This window comes from Pan paniscus, chromosome 1 (genome assembly GCF_029289425.2).
Source record: "Pan paniscus chromosome 1, NHGRI_mPanPan1-v2.0_pri, whole genome shotgun sequence".
NCBI lineage: Eukaryota > Metazoa > Chordata > Mammalia > Primates > Hominidae > Pan > Pan paniscus.
In genome coordinates, this window is record NC_073249.2 from 206,588,885 (window position 1) to 206,595,881 (window position 6,997).

Consider the following 6,997-nt stretch of genomic DNA (forward strand, 5'->3'; position numbering starts at 1 on the left):
TCTGAGCCTCAGCATCCTCTTCTATAAGATCGTAAGATTATTTACCTTTAGGGTTGATTATCCTTCAATTAATCAATTCAACACATATGTACTGAGTGTCTACTGCATTCGAGAGCTATGGAAAAGGTGGAAATGTGAAAGTGGACAAACCACACAAAATTCCTGCCCTTGTGAGCTTACATTCTATTGGAGGAGACCAATGGTAAACATGCAAATTATTCAAATGTAATACATTAGCTGGTAATAAGTGCTCTGGAGAAAAATGAAGCAGGGAAGCCGGTAGGGACAGCCAACGCAAGGGAGTTAGGAATAGCAGTTAGGATTAGGTTCGGTTGGGAGTAACAAAAAAACCAAACAACAGTGGCTCAAAAAAGACAAAGGTTCACTTTGCTATAATAAATATGAGAAGTCCAGGGTGGCTTTACAGCCACTGGGGATCCAGGTGTCTTTTATCTTCTTGCTGTGCCATCCTCAATACCTAGCTACTACCTCATGGTCAAAGATGGATGCTGGAGCTCCAGCTATCTTGACTACATTCCAGTCAACAGAAAGAAAGAAAGAATGTGCCTCTTTCCCTTTAAGAACATTCCCTAGAAGGCTGGGCGCAGTGGCTCACACCTGTAATCCCAGCACTTTGGGAGGCTGAGGTGAGTGGATCACCTGAGGTCAGGAGTTCGAGACCAGCCTGATGGACAGGGAGAAACTCCGTCTCTACTAAAAATACAAAATTAGCCGAGCGTGGTTGAGCATGGCTGCAATCCCAGCTACTTGGGAGGCTGAGGCAGGAGAATCGCTTGAACCCGGGAGGCAGAGGTTGCAGTGAGCCAAGATTGCGCCATTGCACTCCAGCCTGTGCAACAAGAGCAAAACTCCATCTCAAAAAACAAAACAAAACAAAACAAAAATTCCCTAGAAGTTTGATGTGACACTTTCCTTTCTTTCCCCTTGGCCAGAACTTAGTCACATGGTTATACCTCTGCAAGGAGGGCTGAGAAATGCAGTTTTTAAGTGCCCAGCCAAAGAGTAGAGATTTTTTTTTTTTAACCAGGTAACAATGGATAGGACAAATATGGGGCAAAATTAGCTGTCTCTGCACAGTTTATCACAAAGATTTGATCAGATGATGCGTGCAAAGGATTTAGCATAGAATAAGTGTTTGATAAATATTAGTTATCTTTTGACACGTTTTCTCGATGTATATGTTCTTGGTAAACAGTGAGCAGATGAGGAAAATGGAGGCTCAGTAGTCTTAGGGACCAACCTGTGGCCACTTGAAAGGTGTCAGATCCTGTACTGTGGGCATCGAGATCCTAGATACCATCCCCCAGCGGGCACCGTGGCAGGCGGGGCATAGAGGTTGTGCTCCGCAAGTGCTGCCCACTGGTTTCTGGGCCTGGGACAACCTCTCCAGCAGGTGGGCTTATTATCTCTCTTCCAGGATCACCCATGGTTTGTTGCCTTTTCAGAGCAGTTTCTCTTACTCTGACATGCCTCTGCCCCCCCAAAATCCTTGCTGCTTACAGAATAGAATCCAAACTTTACCACTCCTGGCACTGAATAGGCATTTAATGCAAATGTATTAAAATAATGAACTCAAGGGCCTCTATGAGCTGGCTCTAATTTCTCCTTTCTAATTTATCTCTTTCCCTATTGCCTCTTCCTGCCCCTGAGTGGAATCTATTCTGTAATCCAATAGTTGCATTTTTTTTCTTTTTCTTTTTCTTTTTTTTTTTTGAGACAGAGTCTCACTTTGTTGCCCAGGCTGGAGTGCAGCGGCGTGATTTCGGCTCACTGCAACCTCCGCCTCCCAGCTTCAAGTGATCCTCTTGCCTCAGCTCGCTAAGTAGCGGGATTACAAGCACGCACCACCACGCCTGGCTAATTTTTGTATTGTTAGTAGAAACATGGTTTCTCCATGTTGGTAAGGCTGGTCTTGAACTCCTGACCTCAGGTGACCTGCCCACCTCAGCCTTCCAAAGTGCTGGGATTACAGGCGTGAGCCACCGTGCCCGGCTGCATTTTTTATTCTTATTTTTACTACTGGAACAAATATAGTTGCATTTTAAAAGAAACCTCCGATTATCAAACTGTGTGATTTAAAAATAATTGTTTCAATAGGAAAATAAAAATAAAGGCTAGAGTATTTAAGACTTGAAATACTAAGAGATGTCTTGGTCTGCCCATCAGATCCTCCTGTCTTCTGGTCTCAGCCTCCAGCCCCTAGACCACAGTGGTGAGTTCTGTCCAACACTGGGCAAATATATTATCACCACAGTGATTGGTCCAGGCATGCACATTGACCCAGGATAGCCAATGGGAAGTCTTTCTCCTAGTCCTCTGCCCGCCCCCAGTTCTGCTTGCAAGATGAAGAGCTTAGCCTGGTGCTGTATGTGACTATGAACTAATTGTAAGGAGAAAGACTAATGGTGGTAGGAGAGACTGAAGCAAACTGGCAGAGAAAAGCAGAGGAGAGAGTGAGGAGGGAGACAGGAGGAGACAGCAGGAGAGAAGAGTAAATAAATATGGGTGCATTTGAACCCTGGGTCCATGTGTGCTCGAGGCCAGCTTCATCACTGTGCCTTTTCTAGTTCAACTATTGAGCCTGTAATTTTTCCCTTTTGGCTTAAGCTAGTTTGAGTTGGATCAGAAGTGGGAACACAGCAAGTCAAATGAGGCACTTGAGGAGCAAAATTTAAGGAGGCGTCTTTACAAACCTGACAGTGAGCACCTTCATACATTTCTCACCTTCAGCTCCTCACTGGCCTCCTCTTAGTCTTGACTTTGAGTTGAGTTTTAATAACTTGTAACCAAACAAATTCTTGGCTAATATAAGCTCTACTTGTTATTTTCAATAAATAAAAAATTCTTGGCTAATTTAAGCTCTACTTGTTATTTTCAAATTGCAAGTTAAAAACATTATATTAGTTGATCCAGTTGGCCAAATACACCCCAATTTTTTTAGGCTGCATTATTTTTAATTAGGTACAAAGATCTTGTTAACATATCACCTAGAGACCATTTCACCCACTGCTAGGCTGCCAGCCTCTTGTCTGTCTCTTCAGCAGTGGTGAGGTGGATACCTTTCCTCGGGTTTTATTGCCCTTGCCAATAACAAAAATGCTGGAAAGCCAGGCGGCAAAGCTGTTGCTGTTGGCATCTTTCACATGAACCACATCAAAAGATCCAGGGTGCCTCTCTCTGTTGGTAATCACACCAATTCTTCCTAGGTTCGCACCTCCAGTCACCATCCACAGGTTACCAGTATCAAACTTGATGACATCAGTACTGTTGCCAGTATCCAAATCAATCTGAATGATGTCATTCACCTTGATGAGGGGACCAGGGTAGCGGATGGTGCCAGCATCATCGGTTACCAGATGAGGGATTCCTTTTGTAGCCGCAAGATTTTTCTCACTTTGCACAATTTGTACTTGGCCTCCTCAGCTGTAATACGGTGAATGGCAAAGTGACCCTGATGTTACAGATCAGACGGACATTCTCTCTGGTCTTGTCAATGATGATGACATCTTTGAATCCAGCAGGGTAGGTTCTATCAGTTTGGACCTTGTCGTCAATCTTAATGAGCCGCAGCATCCAAATCTTTAGTTCATCTCTGATCAGGGCATACTTAATTCTGTTTCTTAGGAAAAATGATGAGGAGGAGACGCACTCTCAGCTTGTGGGGACTGGTGGATGGATGAGGAGCAGACACACCAGTCAGTGTCTCCAGCATCCATTGCTTTGAGCTGCTACCACTTCAGATGCTTCTTGGGACCATAAGCCATGGCTACGTTAGGCATGGAAAGAAGTTCACCTTCCTCCCCTAAAGATTCAATGAACAAGCCGGGCATGGTAGCTCACGCCGGTAATCCCAGCACTTTGGGAGGCCGAGGTGGGTGGATCACCTGAGGTCAGAATTTGAGAGTAGCCTGGCCAACATGGTGAAACCCCATCTCTACTAAAAATACAAAAAAAGTACCTGGGCGTGGTGGTGGGTGCGTGTAATCCCAGCTACTTGGGAGGCTAAGGCTGGAGAATTGCTTGACCCTGGGAGGCGGAGGTTGCAGTGAGCCGAGATCACACCATTGCACTCCAGCCTGGGCAACAAGAGTGAAATTCCACCTAAAAATAAAAAATAAAAAATAAAAAAATAAATTAAATGAACATATCCTGAAGAACACAGGCCCACAGACAACTGGGTCAAAGTCAGTGGGTTTCTACAGAGGCTAAGAAAGTAGATATGGCCCATTTCACGATTGCCAGCAACTGACGTGGCTCCAGGACCAGTGATTCATTAGGGAACATGGTGTGTGTTGGGTATAACCCAGTTGGATGTCAGTTGTCACTTTCTCAGAGCTCCTGTCTTTCTGACTTGTCTTATGGTTGGTGGAATAGACACAGAAATCATTTCCCCTTCTTTGGGCAGCAGTACCTGGGATTGTGCTTGTCACATAGAAATTAAAATTAGATATGTGTTGAATTGAACTGATCTGGTCACGCCTTATCCTAGACACATCTAACAATGGGGGTGTCACTCATTCTTGGCCAGTTGGTGCTTTTCCTCCTCTGGCTTTGATGCTTAGCTCATGGGTGGACATCTGACCTGAAGCAGCCTATGAGACTCAAGTGCCAGGACTTGTGTTGAAACTATTGGGAAAGAACAGTCCTCTTCTTCTGGGGCTGCAAAGCTGTGAGACTGTGGGTCCAGTGGCCTTTTTATGATCTGGGAGTGGCAGCCTAAGAATGGAGCTAGTGGAGCAGAGAGAGAAAGATGAGTCCTAATTTTCTGGATCCCTGGATGTAACCAACTCTGTACTTTTCAGTTATTTGAGCCAACAATTCTGTTCTGTTTGTTTGTTTTGCTGAAGCGAGCCAGAATTGGGCTTCTGTACTTGTCACTAAAGAGCCCACATTCGCGGTGGCTCACGCCTGTAATCCCAGCACTTTGGGAGGCCGAGGCGGGTGGATCACGAGGTCAGGAGATCGAGACCATCCTGGCTAACACGGTGAAACCCCGTCTCTACTAAAAAATACAAAAAATTAGCCCGGCTTGGTGGCGGGCACCTGTAGTCCCAGCTACTCGGGAGGCTGAGGCAGGAGAATGGCATGAACCCGGGAGGTGGAGCTTGCAGTGAGCCGAGATCGCACCACTGCACTCCAGCCTGGGCGACAGAGTGAGACTCCGTCTCAAAAAATAAATAGATAAATAAATAAATGAGCCCACATTAATACAGTCCATTTTTAAAATCTGCATATCTGTTAGGATGCTCGTGGTGGTGGTACTTGCCGATGGCCAATTCGCTGGGATTACACAATAAGGTTTATGATCTCACAGGAAATCAGGCATAGAACACCTTCAGGCACAGTTTGATCAAAGCTCCAGCTCTACTTCTCTGTGATTCTTTTAGTTATGCCCCTCTCCATATATTGGTCTTGGTGGCAGCAACATGACTTAAGCAGTTGCAACACATTCAGATTCCTCAACCAGAGGCAGAAAAGGGACTGTCTCTTCCAGCCTGTGCTGCTTAAGAGAAGCCCCTCAGCAGACTTCCCTTCTCATCTCATTGGACATAACTGAATCCCATGCTCATTCCTAAGCCAATCCCAGGCAAGGGGGATGGGACCACCATGTTTGGCTGGGGCTGAGGCCAAGATCCACCTCCCTATAGCTTATGTCCCATAGAGGGACATATATTTATGCATTCCTCTCCCGCATCTTCACTCTGCTTGCTCTTCAGGTTCCATCCCCTACCACATAGACAACTTCCTCCCATATTGAGGAAAAGCTCTTCATATGACCTTGTGCCCTTTCCAGCCACCATAATATTTCTCTACTTCCTTCCATCAGGGTTAGGTGGCCCCATGGTTGGCAGAACTCAAAGGAAGTTTCTGAGGTGTGCAGAAAGGCTCTATGTTCAGGATAGGCAAAGGCTTTGGGTGGCAGAACCAAGGCCAAGGAGGTGAAGTGTTAGAGATTCAAGATGGCTGACAATACACTCCTTGAGAAGTAGTGAGCTCTCCACCAAGGGAAGTGTTCAAACAAATTCTGGGTGGCCCTCTTTGAATCATTATAGAAGTACTTCACTTATTGGGAGTGAGTTTGGACTGGATTTGTTAATTCATTCATTTATTCAGCAAATATTTATTGAGCACCAGGTTCTATCCTGAACACTGAGAATATGCCTGCATTTTGCAAGCCAAGAACATAAATAATAATGAAAAGGAGAATTCCTAACCTGCCTACAACAATTTCCCACACATTAGCTTATCTGGGCCTAGGGCAGTCCTGTGCATAAAGCAGAGCTATTACTCCCTTTTTCTAGCTGCAGCGGAAACTAAGACTCATAATGTTGAGATGGTCTGCCCAGTACACAAAGAGGAGAATGCGTTCCTTTCTCTAGTTTTCAGGTAGTTTGGACAGAATCCCAGCTGAGGCCAGGCATGGTGGCTGAGGCCAGGCATGGTGGCTCATGCCTGTAATCCCAGCACTTTTGAGAGGTGAGGCAGGCGGATCACCTGAGGTCAAGGAGTTCGAGACCAGCCTGGCCAACATGGTGAAACCCCATCTCTACTGAAGATACAAAAATTAGCCGGGCGTGGTGGTGGGCACCTGGAGTCCCAGCTACTCCGGAGGCTGAGGTAGGAGAATCACTTGAAGCTGGGAGGAGGAGGTTGCAGTGAGCCGAGATCGTGCCACTGCACTCCCTCTAGCCTGGACAACAGAGTGAGACTCTGTCTCAAAAAAAAAAAAAAAAAAAAAAAAAAAAAGTATCCCAGATGAAAGACACCCGAGGAATCATCTATTTCCATCTCCCCATTTTGCAGATGAGAAAGAGACTCAGGGACCTCAGGACATTTGCCGGAGATCACATGGCGGGTAAGTAAATGGCAGCGCGGATCCCAGACTCCGGTGCCTGACTCCCAAGCCTGTCCTAGTTCACCCTTTCCCAATCCACACCGGCAGCTTTCAGGTGACTAGCAGGCTCCTTGATAAAGA

The 6,997-nt window shown here is 45.8% G+C and overlaps 1 pseudogene; it reads right to left on the minus strand.

Annotated features, from left to right (window-relative positions):
• Positions 1–105: 105 nt before the first annotated feature.
• LOC100972576 (small ribosomal subunit protein eS4-like) lies at positions 106–5,218 on the minus strand (annotated as a pseudogene).
• Between the last annotated feature and the right edge of the window lie 1,779 nt (positions 5,219–6,997).